Consider the following 20,637-nt stretch of genomic DNA (forward strand, 5'->3'; position numbering starts at 1 on the left):
TCAATTCCGCCCTATCCGAATGAAATATCAGGTAAGGGCTTTTATAGGATAAAGCCGCCAATTCTGATACGCGCCTGGCTGAAGCCAGGGCCAACAGCATTACCACTTTCCATGTGAGATATTTCAAATCCACTGTGGCAAGTGGTTCAAACCAATGTGATTTTAGGAACCCTAAAACTACATTGAGATCCCAAGGTGCCACTGGAGGCACAAAAGGAGGCTGTATATGCAGTACCCCTTTGACAAACGTCTGAACTTCAGGCACTGAAGCCAGTTCTTTCTGGAAGAAGATCGACAGGGCTGAAATTTGAACCTTAATGGATCCTAATTTTAGGCCCATAGACAATCCTGCTTGCAGGAAATGTAGGAAACGACCCAGTTGAAATTCCTCTGTAGGGGCCTTCTTGGCCTCACACCACGCAACATATTTTCGCCAAATGCGATGATAATGTTTTGCAGTTACATCCTTCCTGGCCTTGATCAGGGTAGGGATGACTTCATCTGGAATGCCTTTTTCCTTCAGGATCCGGCGTTCAACCGCCATGCCGTCAAACGCAGCCGCGGTAAGTCTTGGAACAGACAAGGTCCCTGCTGGAGCAGGTCCTTCCTTAGAGGTAGAGGCCACGGGTCCTCCGTGAGCATCTCTTGCAGCTCCTGGTACCAAGTTCTTCTTGGCCAATCCGGAGCCACGAGTATCGTTCTTACTCCTCTCCTTCTTATGATTCTCAGTACTTTTGGTATGAGAGGAAAAGGAGGGAACACATATACCGACTGGAACACCCACGGAGTTACCAGAGCGTCCACCGCTATTGCCTGAGGGTCCCTTGACCTGGCGCAATATCTGTCCAGTTTCTTGTTGAGACGGGACGCCATCATGTCCACCTTTGGTTTTTCCCAACGGTTTACAATCACTTGGAAGACTTCTGGATGAAGTCCTTACTCCCCCGGGTGGAGGTCGTGTCTGCTGAGGAAGTCTGCTTCCCAGTTGTCCACTCCCGGAATGAACACTGCTGACAGTGCTATCACATGATTTTCCGCCCAGCGGAGAATCCTTGCAGCTTCTGCCATTGCCCTCCTGCTTCTTGTGCCGCCCTGTCTGTTTACGTGGGCGACAGCCGTGATGTTGTCCGACTGGATCAATACCGGTTGACCCTGAAGCAGAGGCCTTGCTTGACTTAGGGCATTGTAAATGGCCCTTAGCTCTAGGATATTTATGTGGAGACGTTTCCATGCTTGACCACAAGCCCTGGAAATTTCTTCCCTGTGTGACTGCTCCCCAGCCTCTCAGGCTGGCATCCGTGGTTACCAGCATCCAATCCTGAATGCCGAATCTGCGGCCCTCTAGAAGATGAGCCTTCTGTAACCACCACAGGAGAGATACCCTTGTCCTTGGAGATAGGGTTATCCGCTGATGCATCTGAAGATGCGATCCGGACCATTTGTCCAGCAGATCCCACTGAAAAGTTCTTGCATGGAATCTTCCGAATGGAATCGCTTCGTAAGAAGCCACCATTTTTCCAAGGACTCTCGTGCACTGATGCACTGACACTTGTCCTGGTTTTAGGAGGTTCCTGACTAGCTCGGATAACTCCCTGGCCTTCTCCTCCGGGAGAAACACCTTTTTCTGGACTGTGTCCAGAATCATCCCTAGGAACAGTAGACGTGTTGTTGGAATCAGCTGTGATTTTGGGATATTTAGAATCCACCCGTGCTGACGTAGCACTACCTGAGATAGTGCTACTCCGACCTCTAACTGTTCCCTGGACCTTGCCCTTATCAGGAGATCGTCCAAGTAAGGGATAATTAATACGCCTTTTCTTCGAAGAAGAATCATCATTTCGGCCATTACCTTGGTAAAGACCCGTGGTGCCGTGGACAATCCAAACGGCAGCGTCTGAAACTGATAATGACAGTTTTGTATCACAAACCTGAGGTACCCTTGGTGAGAAGGGTAGATTGGGACATGGAGATAAGCATCCTTGATGTCTAGAGATACCATATAGTCCCCTTCTTCCAGGTTCGCTATCACTGCTCTGAGTGACTCCATCTTGAATTTGAACCTTTTTATGTAAGTGTTCAAAGATTTTAGATTTAAAATTGGTCTCACCGAGCCGTCCGGCTTCGGTACCACAAACAGCGTGGAATAATACCCCTTTCCCTGTTGTAGGAGGGGTACCTTGATTATCACCTGCTGGGAATACAGCTTGTGAATAGCTTCCAATACTGCCTCCCTGTCGGAGGGAGACGTTGGTAGAGCAGACTTCAGGCACGGCGAGGGGGAGACGTCTCGAATTCCAATTTGTACCCCTGTGATACTACCTGCAGGATCCAGGGGTCCACTTGCGAGTGAGCCCACTGCGCGCTGAAATTCTTGAGACGGCCCCCCACCGTGCCCGAGTCTGCTTGCAGAGCCCCAGCGTCATGCTGAGGACTTGGCAGAAGCGGGGGAGGGCTTCTGCTCCTGGGAAGAGGCTGCATGGTGCAGTCTTTTTCCCCTTCCTCTGCCCCGGGGCAGGAACGAGCGGCCTTTTTCCCTCTTGCCCTTATAGGGACGAAAGGACTGGGTTTGAAAAGACGGTGTCTTTTTCTGCTGAGAGGTGACCTGGGGTAAAAAGATGGATTTTCCAGCCGTTGCTGTGGCCACCAGGTCCAATAGACCGACCCCAAATAACTCCTCCCCTTTATACGGCAATACTTCCATATGTCGTTTGGAATCTGCATCACCTGACCACTGTCGCGTCCATAACGTTCTTCTGGCAGAAATGGACATCGCACTTACTCTAGATGCCAGGGTGCAAATATCCTCTATCAGCTGGTTCCTTGAGAGCGGCCGTATCAGGAGACGGTAACGCCACTTGTTTTGATAAGCGTGTGAGCGCCTTATCTACCCTAGGGGGTGTTTCCCAACGTTTTATCACACACCTCATTTAATTCATCTGACTCAGGAAAAACCACTGGTAGTTTTTTCACACCCCCCATAATACCCTTTTTTGTGGTACTTGTAGTGTCAGAAATGTGCAATGCCTCCTTCATTGCCGTGATCATGTAACGTGTGGCCCTACTGGACATTACGTTTGTCTCGTCACCGTCGACACTGGATTCAGTATCCGTGTCAGGGTCTGTGTCGACCATCTGAGGTAACGGGCGTTTTAGCGCCCCTGACGGTGTCTGAGACGCCTGAACAGGCACTAATTGATTTGTCGGCTGTCTCATGTCGTCAACAGTTTTTTGCAAAGTGCTGACATTGTCACGTAATTCTTTAATTACTACCATCCAGTCAGGTGTCGACTCCCTAGGGCAGGCCTGGCCAACCTGTGGCTCTCCAGCTGTTGTAAAACTACAAGTCCCATCATGCTTTGCCACAGTTTTGCTATTAAGGAATGCTAAAACCATGGCAGGGCATGCTGGGATGTGTAGTTTTACAACATCTGGAGAGCCACAGGTTGGCCAGGCCTGCCCTAGGGGGTGACATCACTAACACAGGCAATTGCTCTGCTTCCACATCATTTTCCTCCTCATACATGTCGACACAATCGTACCGACACCCAGCACACACACAGGGAATGCTCTGATAGAGGACAGGACCCCACTAGCCCTTTGGGGAGACAGAGGGAGAGTTTGCCAGCACACACCAGAGCGCTATATATATACAGGGATAACCTTATATAAGTGTTACTCCCTGTTATAGCTGCTGTATTTATATATTAGCTGCCAATAGTGCCCCCCTCTCTGTTTTACCCTGTTTCTGTAGTGCATGACTGCAGGGGAGAGTCAAATGGCGCTTGTGTGCTGAGGAGAAAGGCTCCGCCCCCTTCACGGCGGCCTTTTCTCCCGCTTTTTTCAGGAAACTGGCAGGGGATAAATGCATCCATATAGCCCAGGAGCTATATGTGATGCATTTTATTTAGCCATATAAGGTTTTTATATCATTTTTATTGCGTCTCAGGGCGCTCCCCCCCAGCGCCCTGCACCCTCAGTGACCGGAGTGTGAAGTGTGCTGAGAGCAATGGCGCACAGCTGCAGTGCTGTGCGCTACCTTATTTGAAGACAGGAACGTCTTCTGCCGCCGCTTTCTGCGGACCTCTTCGCTCTTCTGGCTCTGTAAGGGGGCCGGCGGCGCGGCTCCGGGACCCATCCAGGCTGAACCTGTGATCGTCCCTCTGGAGCTAATGTCCAGTAGCCAAGAAGCCCAATCCACTCTGCAGTCAGGTGAGTTCGCTTCTTCTCCCCTTAGTCCCACGATGCAGTGAGCCTGTTGCCAGCAGGACTCACTGAAAATAAAAAAACTATTTAAACTTTTACTTCTAAGCAGCTCAGGAGAGCCACCTAGCTTGCACCCTTCTCGTTCGGGCACAAAAATCTAACTGAGGCTTGGAGGAGGGTCATAGGGGGAGGAGCCAGTGCACACCAGCTAGTCTAAAGCTTTTACTTTTTGTGCCCAGTCTCCTGCGGAGCCGCTATTCCCCATGGTCCTTACGGAGTTCCCAGCATCCACTAGGACGTCAGAGAAATATATATACAACTTGCAGTCCTCTTTGATACAGTGAGTAGCGATGCAGGGTGCACATTAGCCACTTAGGGTAGTTCTGAAATTGTGTCTTTTCATATGCACTCCTATGGACTGCAAACTATGATGTCTAAGGGGCAAATTCTTAGCGATCCAGTGCGCCATTACCGGTTTTCTAAAGTCACTGCAATACACAAATCGCCAGCAATTTGTCCTTAATTAAATTGATCCCTTAGACCGGTCAGTACCTATTAGCGGCCTTTGAAAAAATTGCAGTGAATTCCACTGGCACAGAGTGCAGCAGGGTTATGTAGGCTCCCTCTGTGGTCTAGGTACGGGATCCCGACAGATTGCTGTAAAACTTTTAACCCTACTCCTAATTCTAACCTTCCCCATTGGGCCTAACCCTTGTATTTACCTTTGAGATCCTGCTGTTGGTATTGTGACCAATGGGATCCTGACCACATCCTGCTTGTGTATAATAAGCAGCAGGCTCTCTCTCAGGTACTCAGAACCCAACCAACCCACACCCACCAAATTGAAGTTTATTTTTTTTAAGTCATATGTGGTCACACGTCCGATGGCAAGAGCCCCACCCCCTTGCAGGTGTATAACACAATTTGTAGGCCTATTGGGAGGGGTTGGGGCCAATATTACGTGATTCTCATAGAATTGCATCAAATTGGCTCTACCCCCTCCCTAACAACTGATGAATAGAAGCATTATGCCATGGGTGGGGGCTAATGAGGAAAATTGACCCTGCCTAGCCCCCATCAATGGTGGTCATTCCGAGTTGATCGCTCGCTAGCAGTTTTTAGCAGCTGCGCAAACGCTATGCCGCCGTCCACTGGGAGTGTATTTTAGCTTAGCAGTAGTGCGACCAAAAGGATCGCTGTGCGGCTGCAAAATAATTTTGTGCAGTTTCAGAGTAGCTTCAAACCTACTCAGCGCTTGCGATCACTTCAGCCCATTCAGTTCCGGATTTGACGTCACAAACACGCCCTGCGTTCGCCCAGCCACGCCTGCGTTTTTTCGAACACTCCCTGAAAACGGTCAGTTGACACCCAGAAACGCCCTCTTCCTGTCAATCAGTCTGCGGCCAGCAGTGCGACTGAAATGTTTTGCTAGACCTTGTGTGAAACTACATCGTTCGTTGTAATAGTACGATGCGCGTACGCATTGCGCCACATGCGCAGAAGTGCCGATTTTTTGCCTGATCGCTGCACAGTAAACGAAAACTGCTAGCGATCAACTTGGAATGACCACCACTGTCCTGCTCCTGGCATCCTCTTCCCTCAGCCTGTGTGTGTGTGTGTGTGTGTATGCGTTCTGTGTAACATATATATATTCTGTCTATATGCATGTATTATATATATATATATATATATATATATATATATATATATATATATATATATATATATATATATATATATATATATATATAAAATCGTTCCCAATGTTTACCCAGCAGGGTCATACATAAGGAGACCAGCACACCACCAAGTAGAAAAATGAAAAAAAATAATTAATATTTAAGCAGCATTATCAGGCCTTTTGAAAAAAGTTATTGGTACTCATCAAAGTTCGCTGAAAAGAGTCCATAATACATCATATCAGCCATCCCAATAATAAATAAGAGGGAAGTCCAGAAATAGAGCATTTTGTACCTAGTGGGGCGGGTCATGTTGGAGGGTATGTGTATATATAATAAGAATTTACTTACCGATAATTCTATTTCTCGGAGTCCGTAGTGGATGCTGGGGTTCCTGAAAGGACCATGGGGAATAGCGGCTCCGCAGGAGACAGGGCACAAAAAAGTAAAGCTTTTACCAGATCAGGTGGTGTGCACTGGCTCCTCCCCCCATGACCCTCCTCCAGACTCCAGTTAGGTACTGTGCCCGGACGAGCGTACACAATAAGGGAGGCAATTTGAATCCCGGGTAAGACTCATACCAGCCACACCAATCACACCGTACAACTTGTGATCTAAACCCAGTTAACAGTATGATAACAGAAAGAGCCTCTTAAAGATGGCTCCTTAACAATATAACCCGAATTTGTTAACAATAACTATGTACAGTATTGCAGATAATCCGCACTTGGGATGGGCGCCCAGCATCCACTACGGACTCCGAGAAATAGAATTATCGGTAAGTAAATTCTTATTTTCTCTATCGTCCTAAGTGGATGCTGGGGTTCCTGAAAGGACCATGGGGATTATACCAAAGCTCCCAAACGGGCGGGAGAGTGCGGATGACTCTGCAGCACCGAATGAGAGAATTCCAAGTCCTCTTTTGCCAGGGTATCAAATTTGTAGAATTTTACAAACGTGTTTTCCCCCGACCACGTAGCTGCTCGACAGAATTGTAATGCCGAGACCCCTCGGGCAGCCGCCCAAGATGAGCCCACCTTCCTTGTGGAATGGGCCTTAACAGATTTAGGCTGTGGCAGGCCTGCCACAGAATGAGCAAGTTGAATTGTGTTACAAATCCAACGAGCAATCGTCTGCTTAGAAGCAGGGGCACCCAACTTGTTGGGTGCATATAGTATCAACAGCGAGTCAGATTTTCTGACTTCAGCCGTCCTTGAAATGTATATTTTTAAGGCTCTGACAACGTCCAACAACTTGGAGTCCTCCAAGTCGCCAGTGGCCGCAGGCACCACAATAGGTTGGTTCAGGTGAAACGCTGATACCACCTTAGGGAGAAAATGCGGACGAGTCCTCAGTTCTGCCCTATCCGAATGGAAGATTAGATAAGGGCTTTTATAAGATAAAGCCGCCAATTTAGATACTCTCCTGGCGGAAGCCAGGGCCAGTAACATAGTCACTTTCCATGTGAGATATTTAAAATCCACCTTTTTCAATGGTTCAAACCAATGGGATTTGAGGAAATCTAAAACTACATTTAGATCCCACGGTGCCACCGGAGGCACCACAGGAGGCTGTATATGCAGTACTCCTTTAACAAAAGTCTGTACCTCAGGAACTGAGGCCAATTCTTTTTGGAAGAATATTGACAGGGCCGAAATTTGAACCTTAATAGATCTCAAGTTGAGACCCATAGACAATCCTGATTGTAGGAAATGTAGGAAACGACCCAGTTGAAATTCCTCCGTCGGAACACTCCGATCCTCGCACCACGCGACATATTTTCGCCAAATGCGGTGATAATGTTTCGCGGTGACTTCCTTCCTTGCCTTAATCAAGGTAGGAATGACTTCTTCTGGAATGCCTTTCCCTTTTAGGATCTGGCGTTCAACCGCCATGCCGTCAAACGCAGCCGCGGTAAGTCTTGAAAGAGACAGGGACCCTGTTGTAGCAGGTCCCTTCTCAGAAGTAGAGGGCACGGGTCGTCCGTGACCAACTCTTGAAGTTCCGGGTACCAAGTCCTTCTTGGCCAATCCGGAGCCACTAGTATTGTTCTTACTCCTCCTCACCGTATAATCTTCAATACCTTTGGTATGAGAGGCAGAGGAGGAAACACATATACTGATTTGTACACCCAAGGTGTTACCAGTGCGTCCACAGCTATTGCCTGTGGATCTCTTGACCTGGCGCAATACTTGTCCAGTTTCTTGTTGAGGCGAGACGCCATCATGTCTACCATTGGTCTTTCCCAACAGTTTATTAGCATGTGGAAGACTTCTGGATGAAGACCCCCCTCTCCCGGGTGAATATCGTGTCTGCTGAGGAAGTCTGCTTCCCAGTTGTCCACGCCCGGGAAGAACACTGCTGACAGTGCTATTACGTGATTCTCCGCCCAGCGAAGAATCTTGGCAGCTTCTGCCATTGCACTCCTGCTTCTTGTGCCGCCCTGTCTGTTTACATGGGCGACCGCCGTGATGTTGTCCGACTGAATCAACACCGGTTTTCCTTGCAGGAGTGGTTCCGCCTGGCTTAGAGCATTTTAGATTGCTCTTAGTACCAGAATGTTTATGTGAAGAGACTTTTCCAGGTTCGTCCATACCCCCTGGAAGTTTCTTCCTTGTGTGACTGCTCCCCAACCTCTCAGGCTGGCGTCCGTGGTCACCAGGATCAAATCCTGTATGCCGAATCTGCGGCCCTCCAATAGATGAGCCTTTTGCAACCACCACAGAAGATATACCCTTGTCCTTGGCGACAGGGTTATTCGCAGGTGCATCTGAGGATGCGACCCTGACCATTTGTCCAACAGATCCCTTTGGAAAATTCTTGCATGGAATCTGCCGAATGGAATTGCTTCGTAAAAAGCCACCATTTTTCCCAGGACTCTTGTGCATTGATGTACAGACACCTTTCCTGGTTTTAGGAGGTTCCTGACAGGTCGGATAACTCCTTGGCTTTTTCCTCGGGAAGAAAAACCTTTTTCTGAACCGTGTCCAGAATCATCCCTAGGAACAGCAGACGTATCGTCGGAAAACAGCTGCGATTCTTGGAATATTTAGAATCCAGTCGTGCCGTCGAAGAACTACTTTAGATAGTGCTCTTCCGACCTCCAACTGTTCTCTGGAACTTGCCCTTTTTAGGTCGTGCAAGTAAGGGATAATTTAGATGCCTTTTTTCTTTGAAGAAACATCTTTTCGGCCATTACCTTGGTAAAAAGGCCCGGGGTGCCGTGGATAATTCAAACGGCATCGTCTGAAACTGATATTGACAGTTCTGTACCACGAACCAGAGGTACCCTTGATGAGAAGGACAAAATTTGGACATGGAGGTAATCCTTGATGTCCAGGGACACCATATAGTCCCCTTTTTTCCGGTTCGCTATCACTGCTCTGAGTGACTTTATCTCGATTTGAACCTTTTATGTAAGTGTTCAAAACATTTTAGATTTAGACTATGTGTCACCAAGCCGTCTGGCTTCAGTACCACAATATAGTGTGGAAAAATAATACCCTTTTCCTTGTCGTAGGAGGGGTACTTTGATTATCACCTGCTGGATATACAGCTTGTGAATTGTTTCCAATGCTGCCTCCCTGTCGGAGGGAGCCGTTGGTAAAGCAGACTTCAGGAACCTGCGAGGAGAAGATGTCTCGACTCTCCAATCTTTACCCCTGGGATAATACTCGTACGATCTAGGGGTCAACTTGCGAGTGATCCCACTGCGCCCTGAGACTCTTGAGACTACCCCCCCACCTTGAGTCCGCTTGCACGGCCCCAGCGTCATGCTGAGGACTTGGCAGACGCGGTGGAGGGCTTCTTTTCCTGGGAAAGGGCTGCCTGCTGCAGTCTACTTCCCTTACCTCTATGTCTGGGCAGATATGACTGGCCTTTTGCCTGCATGCCCTCATGGGAAAGGAAAGATTGAGGCTGAAAAGACGGTGTCTTTTTTAGCGGAGATGTAACTTGGGGTAAAAAAGGTTGGATTTCCCAGCTGTTGCTGTGGTCCCCAGGTCCGATGGACCGACCCCCAAATAACTCCTTCCCTTTATACAGCAATACTTCCATCTGCCGTATGGGATCTGTATCACCTGACCACTGTCGTGTCCCTGACATCTTCTGGGAGATATGGACAACGCACTTATCTTGATGCCAGAGAGCAAATATCCCTCTGTGCATCTCACATACATATATATAGAATGCATCCTATTAAATGCTCTACATGAATAAAATATTTTCAGTCAGGGAATCCGACCAAGCCAACCCAGCACTGCATCTCCAGGCTGATGGCGATCGCTGGTCGCAGTATAACCACCGTATGTGTGTATATACTTTTTAGGATATTTTTCCAGCTTCCTATCAGCTGGCTCCTTGAGGGCGGCCGTATCTGGAAACGGTAACGCCACTTGATAAGCGTGTGAGCGCCTTATCACCCTAAGGGGTGTTTCCCAACGTACCCTAATTTCTGGCGGGAAAGGGTATAACGCCAATATTTGCTATCGGGGTAACCCTACGCATCATCACACACTTCATTTTATTTTATCTGATTCAGGAAAAACTACAGGTAGTTTTTTCCACTCCCACATAATACCCTTTCTTGTGGTACTTGTAGTATCAGAAACACGTAACACCTCCTTCATTGCCCTTAACGTGTGGCCCTAATGAGAAATACGTTTGTTTATTCACCGTCGACACTGTATTCAGTGTCCGTGTCTGTGTCGACCGACTGAGGTAAATGGGCGTTTTTAAAACCCCTGACGGTGTTTCTGAGACGCCTGGACCGGTCCTAATAGATTGTCGGCCGTCTCATGTCGTCAACCGACCTTGCAGCGTGTTGACATTCTCACGTAATTCTCTAAATAAGCCATCCATTCCGGTGTCGACTCCCTAGAGAGTGACATCACCATTACAGGCAATTTCTCCGCCTCCTCACCAACATCGTCCTCATACATGTCGACACACACGTGCCGACACACAGCACACACACCGGGAATGCTCTGACAGAGGACAGGACCCACCAGCCCTTTGGGGAGACAGAGGGAGAGTCTGCCAGCACACACCAAAAACGCTATAATTATATAGGGACAACCTTATATAAGTGTTTCTCCCTTATAGCATCTTTTATATATATACAATATCGCCAAAATCAGTGCCCCCCCTCTCTGTTTTAACCCTGTTTCTGTAGTGCAGTGCAGGGGAGAGCCTGGGAGCCTTCTCTCCAGCTTTTCTGTGAGAGAAAATGGCGCTGTGTGCTGAGGAGATAGGCCCCGCCCCTTTTACGGCGGGCTCGTCTCCCGCTATTTTTGAAGTTAGGCAGGGGTTAAATATCTCCATATAGCCTCTGTGGGCTATATGTGAGGTATTTTTTGCCTCTAATAAGGTTTTTATTTGCCTCTCAGAGCGCCCCCCCCAGCGCTCTGCACCCTCAGTGACTGTTGTGTGAAGTGTGCTGAGAGGAAAATGGCGCACAGCTGCAGTGCTGTGCGCTACCTTTATGAAGACTCAGGAGTCTTCAGCCGCCGATTTTGGACCTCTACTCTCTTCAGCGTCTGCAAGGGGGCCGGCGGCGCGGCTCCGGTGACCATCCAGGCTGTACCTGTGATCGTCCCTCTGGAGCTAGTGTCCAGTAGCCAAGCAGCAAATCCACTCTGCACGCAGGTGAGTTCACTACTTCTCCCCTAAGTCCCTCGTTGCAGTGATCCTGTTGCCAGCAGGACTCACTGTAAAGTAAAAAACCTAAGCTAAACTTTCTCTAAGCAGCTCTTTAGGAGAGCCACCTAGATTGCACCCTTCTCGTTCGGGCACAAAATCTAACTGGAGTCTGGAGGAGGGTCATGGGGGGAGGAGCCAGTGCACACCACCTGATCTGGTAAAAGCTTTACTTTTTTGTGCCCTGTCTCCTGCGGAGCCGCTATTCCCCATGGTCCTTTCAGGAACCCCAGCATCCACTTAGGACGATAGAGAAATATATATATATATATATATATATATATATAAAGCACGTTTGTCTACATTCCTGAAAGTCTCCTGAGTGCCGCCTTCCATGAATTATACACAGAGCCATCTTGCGCAAGGAGGGCACCTGGAGCATATTCCCAGCGGGAACGAGGAGTGCCAGACCCAATAGAGCGATATATATATATATATATATATATATATATATATATATATACACACACACATACACCTTTTTTTTTTTAGACAGTATATCTACGCACATTTGCCCTTGTGCCCTATAACAAAACAATGGCGATTAGCCTGGCTGGATAAGCTGAGAGCTCACGAATCCGGTGATCAGCCCTGCCGGGTGTACATACGTGTGCCCGTGACAGCAGCCGGTTTGCTTTTCCCGCTGCAGGTTCCGAAAAAACACCTTCCGTGTGACGTCAGGAAGCTCGCACTACGGGACCGCGAAAGGATCACACATCCTCAGTTGGCAAATCCGAGTGATGAACGATGACCTCCCAGGCCACCCCTCCCACTTCCCTCACCTCATCCCCGGGACACGCGCAGGCGCCGGGCAACAGCTGCAGGCAAGGGTGGGCGGGGCAACCTCCTGTCACGTGAGGGATGGATGCGCTCAAGCAGCAGGCGGCGAGCGCGCGCCTCGGCTGTTGCACTGGTGACGTCATCCGTCCGTTTTACGCGCGCAACTGTTGGTAGTAGATTCTCTCTCCTCTCTCCCTCTTCATTCAGCGCCGCCAGTGCCTTCCCTGTGTGAGATAGTGTACGGGGAACGTGTAGGTGATTGGCTGCTTGCTACAGGGTTACCTGGCTGATGTAGCTGTGGTATTACAGGTATAACTGTCCGTACCATATAACGGAGCAATAGGCTGGCTGAGTTGACCCAAGTTCTGGCTGAGGGCGGGGTCTATGTACTAAGCCTTTGGGAGAGATGAAGTGGACGGAGATAAACTACCTGCCAATCAGCGCCTAAAGGGACACATGGAGCGATGTTCAGCTAATTTCTAAGCAATCTTGCTTAGAAATTAGCTGAACATCACTCCGTGTGTAGGGGTGCCGGCGACAGCCGCGTGTTGCTAACGTTGGTGCTAGATTAACAATCTAGCAATTTGCCCGTTTCACTGCTGGGTGACCTGAATAGCTCCCCCATCCTTCCCCCTTCTCTCTGCACAAGCTGCGCTGAGCGGGGGGGAGAGAGATGTGTGCTGTGTCAGGATGGCCCTTGACTAATTTTTCAAACACAGTTGCAGATGTGTTATCATTATCTTAAAGATCCTTACTTCCGCTTTGGCACTTCCCCGCTTTTTTGCCGTGATCTGCCGTCACATAACACCTGGATGTATGATCTCCTGGCCTCAGCGATGCGCTATGTCTGGCCCCAGGTAAAGTGAACTCCTGATTATTCGTGCCGATTGGTGCACTACCGCGCATGTGTACTAATGCCTGTTCCCACTGTCCCCAGCACCTGTCATGGGTTTTTCCTTTCTGGCATTACCTCTCCTCCGGTGCATACCGGGAGTATATGCCGGCGCTGTCCACATCTCCCAGCATGACCCTAGCGCACGTTCTTACATCTGCCCAATGGGTCTTATTCAGAATGGATCGCATATTGAACTATTAATGCGCATACAGTGAGCTGCAATCGCATCCGTACTGCGCATGAGCATACAGTGAGCTGCAATCGCATCTCACTTAAGCAAATGCCTCTGCCTGATTAACAGGCAGTCTTGGGCGGGCGTGTCTTCGGAAACGGGGGAGGGTTCAGGGCAGCTAATGCAACACGAAAAATGGCCACTCTGTGCCTGCCTACGCAGCCCAGCTGCAGAGGGGCATCCACAAATCAGTGATGTAATTGGCTTGCAATCGCATCTCATTCGGATATTTGCATGCTGGGTAGCCTTGCCCTGTGCTGGGTGACTCCTAGCATGCGATCGCAGCCAGTTGCAGTTTTGCTAAAATAAGAAAACTGAAGCTGAATGAGGTCCACAGCCTGTATCATGACAGTTAGGAGCTGATTGGCTGGTACTTTATCTCTCCATTTAGGCTTAGTACATCTCCCCTGTGTCAGAATGTTCTCTTGTGAAATTTTTATTTCATGATTGACCAATGTTGTGTTTTACAGCTACATATGTGGCCTCTTATATCTTTGCACCGTGTGCTACAAGTCGCGTTACACATAACGTGTGAGTGCCATGTGGCTCGGTAGCACTTAGCGTCTTTTTTTGCGTTTTTCCAGACGTAATATAATAGGACGCACAAGCAGCTTCTGCGGTTTAAAATGGGAGGCAATCAAGTTGCCAGCTGCCGGGAGCCCAACACCTGGTGAAATACTGGCGGGCGAAATACCGACCGCAGCACCCATTCACCACTCGGGTGGTGGTCCACGCCACCACCCAAGCCTGTGCCTGAAGTGTGGCGAGCCTGCGAGGTGACACGCTGCACTCGCCGCCGGTATTGCTGTCGGGATCCCGACGTCAGTCTCCTGACCGCCGGGATATCCTACTGAATCCATTGAAATGATATGCAGCATGCCTATAGTCTGTGTGTGTATGGGACTGTATTTGCACACAAAATGTTATGCTACAATGTTTTTCTGGAAAACCCTGTAACGTGGCATTTCGGATGCAGATACAGTTGCATTCACACACACAATATAGGCATGCTGCATATCATTGTAATTAGCAGAAACCTGTGTGTCCTGTTACTTTACTTAGCATCTAAAACGCATTTTCGCTGAAAAAAAAAGCAAAAAAGTACGATTGGCTCTACCATGTTTTTCCACACCATGGGGCAACTTCAAGGGCTGTTTAGCGTGGCTTCAGCAAGGATGTAAGAGGACATATCTGTACAGTAGGTAATTACACAGACGTCAGTAGTAGTGCGGCAGTTAGGTTGGGGCTGCAGAGCCTTTGTATAGGTTGCTATGACGGCGGAACATTGGGGTTAGTGACTTGTCTGTAGCGGCACTGCCTTATTATTTACCTCACAGCACAGATTGATCTGAGGTAGAAAGGCCCTAGTCAGGGAGGTGACCAAGAACCCGATGGTCAACCTGTCAGAGCTACAGCATTCCTCTGTGGAGAGAGGAGAACCTTCCAGAAGGGCAACCATTTCTGCAGCAATCAGGCCTGTATGGTAGAGTGGCCAGACGGAAGCCAATCCTTAGTAAAAAGCACATGGCAGCCCACCTGGGGTTTGCCAAAATGCACCTGAAGCACTCTCAGGCCATGAGAAACAAAATTCTCTGGTCTGATGAGAGACAGATTGAACTCTTTGGCGTGAATGCCAGGCGTCATGTTTGGAGGAAACCGGGCACCGCTCATCACCAGGCCAATACTATCCCTACAGTGACGCATGGTGGTGGCAGCATCATGCTGTGGGGATGTTTTTCAGCGGCAGGAACTGGGAGACTAGTCAGGATAGAGGGAAAGATGAATGCAGCAATATACAGAGACATCCTGGATGAAAACCTGCTCCAGAGCGCTCTTGACCTCAGACTGGGATGACGGTTTATCTTTCAGCAGAACAACGACCCTAAGCACACAGCCAAGATATCAAAAGGAGAGGCTTCAGGACAACTCTGTGAATGTCCTTGAGTGTCCCAGCCAGAGCGCAGACTTGAATCCGAATCCATCTTGAATTGAACTCCCATCTTAGTAAATTTACCCAAATGACACTGGGGATCTTGTCTGCTTGTACTGGAGCACTAAGGATGGCCAGAGAAGGTGATAAGGTCCCCCTAGCAGAATCCTGGAAGTAAGTTTTGGAGGGAAATATCCCCTCACTCTAAACGCGCAGACATCTAAGTGGCGATTATCACTCCAAGTAGTCTCAGCACAGAGTGGCCACTCCCCACTGTCTATTAGGGACAATGTTAAATGTGTGCATGCCAGGTACTTGGCATGATTTTTTAAAAACCACAGACAGTCTTACCCCCTGTAGTATTGTGTATTGGAACCAGATATAAAGAGGGCATGTGGTCCCTGGGTGTGTGTCTATCTCTGAACATCAAGGAGTATACGTCTGTGATATCGGTATGCGGTGATACCTCCAATTACCATCTACAAGGTGAAGTGTCTTTTTCAAGACATTGAGCATTAAACATTTTGCCTTTAAGACAACACATCTGCTTGTATACTGTGAACACCAGAATAGTGCAAAATGCTATTCTGTTCCCCGGCTGTTCTGGATTGAGCCCAGAGTCTCTGAGCTCAAGCCTTTTGCTAGCTACTCTGCAGAGACTGATCCATGGTGAGGAATCAATGGGAATTTGACGACACCAGCCAGGAAGTGTTTCAGCAGCGTGTCCATGCATATCCAGAAGTAGGCTCCAGGTGCCGATGGTAGGAGCCTGGGTGTAAGGAAGCGGTTCCAAGTGCTGGTATAGCAGCTTGATCTTGGCAGCGAGGTACCCGCTGCATGCTGCTGCAAAGCAGTGGTGCATGCTGCAAAGGAGATAAATATTAGCTGGCCCAGACATAACTGGGCCGCATGAACAAGCCCAGATAATCAGTACCCACCCTGTTGGCATCCATGTAAGGACAATTTATTTTGCACTATGAGGACATAGTAAAGTTTTTTGTTAAATATACATGGGGGTCATTCCATGTCAGTTCACCCAGGCATGACACCAGTCGACCCAAATTTTCATACTTTGTACACTTGATATTACCATGTAGTTACTAACCCATGTCAAATTTTTCTCTAGGTCTCACAGTTTTTGAGATATAGGGGGTCAAAGTTTTGAAAAATTCCTGGGAAATGCCACTACTGATGCTCCATTTTTTTCTGAGGTGTATCTGGAAAAACATTCACATCTCAGTGCCTAATCCACGTATAATTTTGAAATATGGAGAATCCAGTAAAAATCTTTTATCAATTTTGCCTCACTCCGCGAGTTCATTATACATTCCTTTACTTCATACTTAATCAAAATGCAAAAAAAAAAAAAAAGTGGGTTCAATTAGCATTGTCAGCCTAAAGCAGACGAGTTATTATGTCCCTTTTTTGTTTAAATTGAACCTTAAAGTATGCTTTAAAAGGATATGAAAGAAAAATAATGGGATTTTCATTGCCTGTATAAGTATTTTATTGTTTAATTATAATTCTCTCGTTAAAAACGAAAATTACCATAAGGTATAATTTTGCCCGCCAGGGGAGTATTTTCATTTGTATATGGCTATGTATATGTGCAGATTTCTAATTACATGGAGGGGAGTATTCAGTTAGCTGTGATAACCCGTTTTTTTTGTGCGAAAAACTGCGATTTTACTGCAAATCGTGAAATCCCCCATATTCAATTAGACACAATAATTTATTGTTGATAATTTTTACCGTGAATTTCACTTAACCTACTCTGAGCAGGTGCAAAGTTGGGGAAAATCTCTATTTTACTTACGTCCTAGGGGATACTGGGAATGCATTTAGTACCATGGGGTATAGACGGAGCCACTAGGAGCCATGGGCACTTTAAGAAATTGATAGTATGCACTGGCTCCTCCCTCTATGCCTTTCCTACCAGACTCAGTTTAGAAAATTTGCCCGGAGGAGCCGGTCACGTCTCCGGAAGCTCCTGAAGAGTTTTCTGCATTTATTTTATCTGTTTGTTATTTTCAGGCAGAACTGGACGGCACCAGCTTGCCTGCTTCATGGGACTTAGGGAGAGGGAACGGCCCAACCTTTCTTAGGGTTAATGGTCCTGTTATTCCCGCAGTACACCGCCACCCCTAACAGAGCCAGAAAAATGAAGAGTGGTGAGTACTCAGCCGGCGACCTGCTAACCGGCGGCATGAGGATACGGAGATGCATGGCTTCTAAATGGGGCGTCTCCCGCTGTGTACGGACACAGACGTTGAACAGCGGATACAGTACCCAGACTGGCAACATAGCCATAAAAGGAGTCTCTCCATTTTATGCACAAGGGAATTAAAACTCATCCTGGCAACTATAGACTGGTAAGTTTGACATCAATAGTGGGGGAAATACTGGAAGGAATATTAAGGGATAGTATACTAGAGTACTTGGATACCTCCAAGGTTATTAATAGGCACCAACATGGTTTTATGAAGGACAGGTCATGCCAAACAAACTTAATAAGCTTTTACAAGAAAGTGAGTGACACGATTGATCAGGGTAAAGCAGTGGATGTGGTCTTTTTGGACTTTTCTAAGGCCTTTGACACAGTGCCACATAGGAGACTAATTTTCAAATTGAGAGAGCTTGGGGTGAAAAACACTATTTGTACTTGGGTAAGTAATTGGCTGTATAACAGAAAACAGCAAGTGGTGATAAATGGGATGTATTCTGAATGGGCCTCAGTGCTTAGTGGAATACCGCAGGGTTCAATACTCAGGCCATTGCTATTTAACATATTCATTAATGACCTGGGAGTGGGCCTAGAAGCACATTGTCAATTTTTGCAGACGACACTAAACTGTGTCGAGTAATTCATTCCGACAAGGATGTTGAGTCTCTGCGAAATGATTTATCTAGACTGGAGGTCTGGGCAGACAAATGCGAAATGAGTTTCAATATAGGAAAATGTAGTTATGCACTTTGGGACTAAGAATAATCGGGCAGCCTATAAATTAAATGGGGAAAATATAGGGATAACCGTAGTTGAAAAGGATTTGGGTGTGCTCATCGATTATAGACTTAGTAGCAGTACGCAGTGTCAAAATGCAGCAACAAAAGCAAATAAGGTGTTAGCATGCATAAAATGGGGAATGGAGACAAGGGATGAGAGTATAATCCTGCCACTGTATAAATCATTGGTGCGCCGCACCTGGAATATTGTGTACAGTTCTGGGCACCACACTATAGAAAAGATATCTTGGAACTAGAAAGGGTTCAGAGGCGAGCCACCAAACTGGTTAAGGGGTTAGAGTCACTGAATTATGAGGAAAGACTAACAAGGTTAGATTTGTTTACACTGGAAATGAGGCTGAGAGGGGACATTATTAACATTTTTAAATACATTAAGGGACAATACATGGACTTATCAGACGAACTGTTTATCAAAAAACGCTACACAGGACACGAGGACACCCCCTGAGGTTAGAAGAAGAAAAACTTCATACACAACGGATGAAAGGGTTCTTCATGGTAAGAACAATAAAGATCTGGAATTCCCTACCAGAGGAGGTAGTAATGGTGGACTTACTAAATAAGTTCAAAAATGGATTAGATAAATTCCTAACTGATAGAAATATCCAGGGCCACAGCATCTAAGTGTTTTATAATTTAAAATACAGGTTGAACTCGAAGGACATCTTGTTTTTTTCAACCTCACCAACTATGTAACATGTAGAAAGTATAAAAAAGTGCGGGAAGACCGCGCCATTGAAGGGGCGGGGCTTCACTATGAGCAGATCCAGCAGCTCATCAGCGCCATTTTCCCTCTGCAGCTAATACAAACGCTGACTGACAGGGACGCGCAGCTCCTCCGGAGGGACTCCAGATTACCTCAGTGGTACCAGGGGGTCATAGCAGGGGAGGGGAGCGATTGTTAGTGTACTAAGTCCCTAATCTAGGTACTTAATCTGCGACCCGGCTAAGCTTGACATTAACATTAAGGGCGCCGTGTGCTGGTTCCATACTCCCTCTGTGTCTCCCTGGAAGGGCTCTTTGTAGGTTAATTGTGCATTTGACTTTTTCCTGTGTGTGTGTGTGTGTGTGTGTGTGTGTGTGTGTGTGTGTGCTGTCACTGTACAGTATGTCAGGCAAAGAGTGTGTTTCTTGTAAAGCACAGTGTTCCTCTTCCTCAGGGGGTTCACTAGTGTGTACTTATTGTAGTTTCCCTTCCCAGGCTAGTAGGGCATAACCAGCATGACTGGACTCCATTAGGGGAATGATTACCACAATCTCTACTAAGTTATCTCTGAATGAGAAAGAGATGCAATACTTAAAGCAATCTATGACAGAGTTTATGAAAAGAGACACAGTACCCAAACCAGCATTTCAGTCCCCTGCCATTTGTCTGCAAAAACGCACTTTGGCTCATATCCTGCAGTCTGACCCGGTTGATGAAGGGTCACATATGGAGTAGGGTGAGTTGGACTCAGAAGTGGGGGAGGGTACTCTGATGCAGAGAATAGAGGCTCTTAAAGAAGCTATCAGAGAAGTTCTGAATATCCCTGATAAGGTGACAGAGGAGAGTGAGGAATCTTAATATAAAAAAGAAATCCTCAGCCACTTTTCCTGTGTCAAAGGAATTAAACATCCTGTTTGAAGAACCATTGGTTAATCCTGATAGGAAATTTCAAATCCCTAAACGGTTATTATCATCCTTTCCTTTTCCTCCTGAGGATAGGAAAAAATGGGAAAATCCACCAGTAGTGGATGCATCAGTATTCAGGCTCTCACGGAAAATTGTATTGCCTGTCCCGGGAGCAGCCTCCCTAAAAGACATGGCTGACCACAAGATTGAGACTATGCTCAAATCTTTATATACAGCTGTGGGGGTGACCCAGAGACCCACTATAGCATGTGGATGGATTCCACAAGCCATTGCTAAATGGTCGGGTAACCTAATTGAGGGGTTAGATAGTTTTGCTCCTGCAACATATACAGGACTCTGCGAACGTTATGGTGGAAGCCATAAATGAAATAGGCTTACTTAGTGCATGCACTACAACTATGGCAGTGTCTGCACGCAGGGGTCTATGGCTACACCAGTGGACAGTGGACTCCAGAAAAGACGTGGAAGGCCTACCTTTTACAGGTGAGGCCTTATTTCTGCTGCGGGGTACACTGGGCTCCACAAGGAATGGACAATGGGGTGTAGAGTAGGATCTTGATCCGA

General features: G+C 47.4%; 2 protein-coding genes across 7 annotated transcripts in view; one reads left to right on the forward strand and one right to left on the reverse strand.

The window, feature by feature from the left end:
• Positions 1 to 12,412, reverse strand: part of HAUS3 (HAUS augmin like complex subunit 3) — an 82,217-nt gene extending 69,805 nt beyond the window's left edge. The window contains exon 1 of one of the 2 annotated variants that reach the window (XM_063924764.1): positions 12,089 to 12,412. The gene's annotated coding sequence lies outside the window, so the exon portion shown is untranslated. The remainder of the gene's footprint in view (positions 1 to 12,088) is intronic. The other variant, XM_063924760.1, reaches the window with a different exon arrangement.
• An 83-nt stretch (positions 12,413 to 12,495) lies between these two features.
• POLN (DNA polymerase nu) overlaps positions 12,496 to 20,637 on the forward strand; it is a 617,268-nt gene continuing 609,126 nt past the window's right edge. For all 5 annotated transcript variants that reach the window (XM_063924721.1, XM_063924733.1, XM_063924728.1 and 2 more), the window contains exon 1: positions 12,496 to 12,668. The gene's annotated coding sequence lies outside the window, so the exon portion shown is untranslated. The remainder of the gene's footprint in view (positions 12,669 to 20,637) is intronic.

Source organism: Pseudophryne corroboree, chromosome 1, assembly GCF_028390025.1.
Source record: "Pseudophryne corroboree isolate aPseCor3 chromosome 1, aPseCor3.hap2, whole genome shotgun sequence".
NCBI lineage: Eukaryota > Metazoa > Chordata > Amphibia > Anura > Myobatrachidae > Pseudophryne > Pseudophryne corroboree.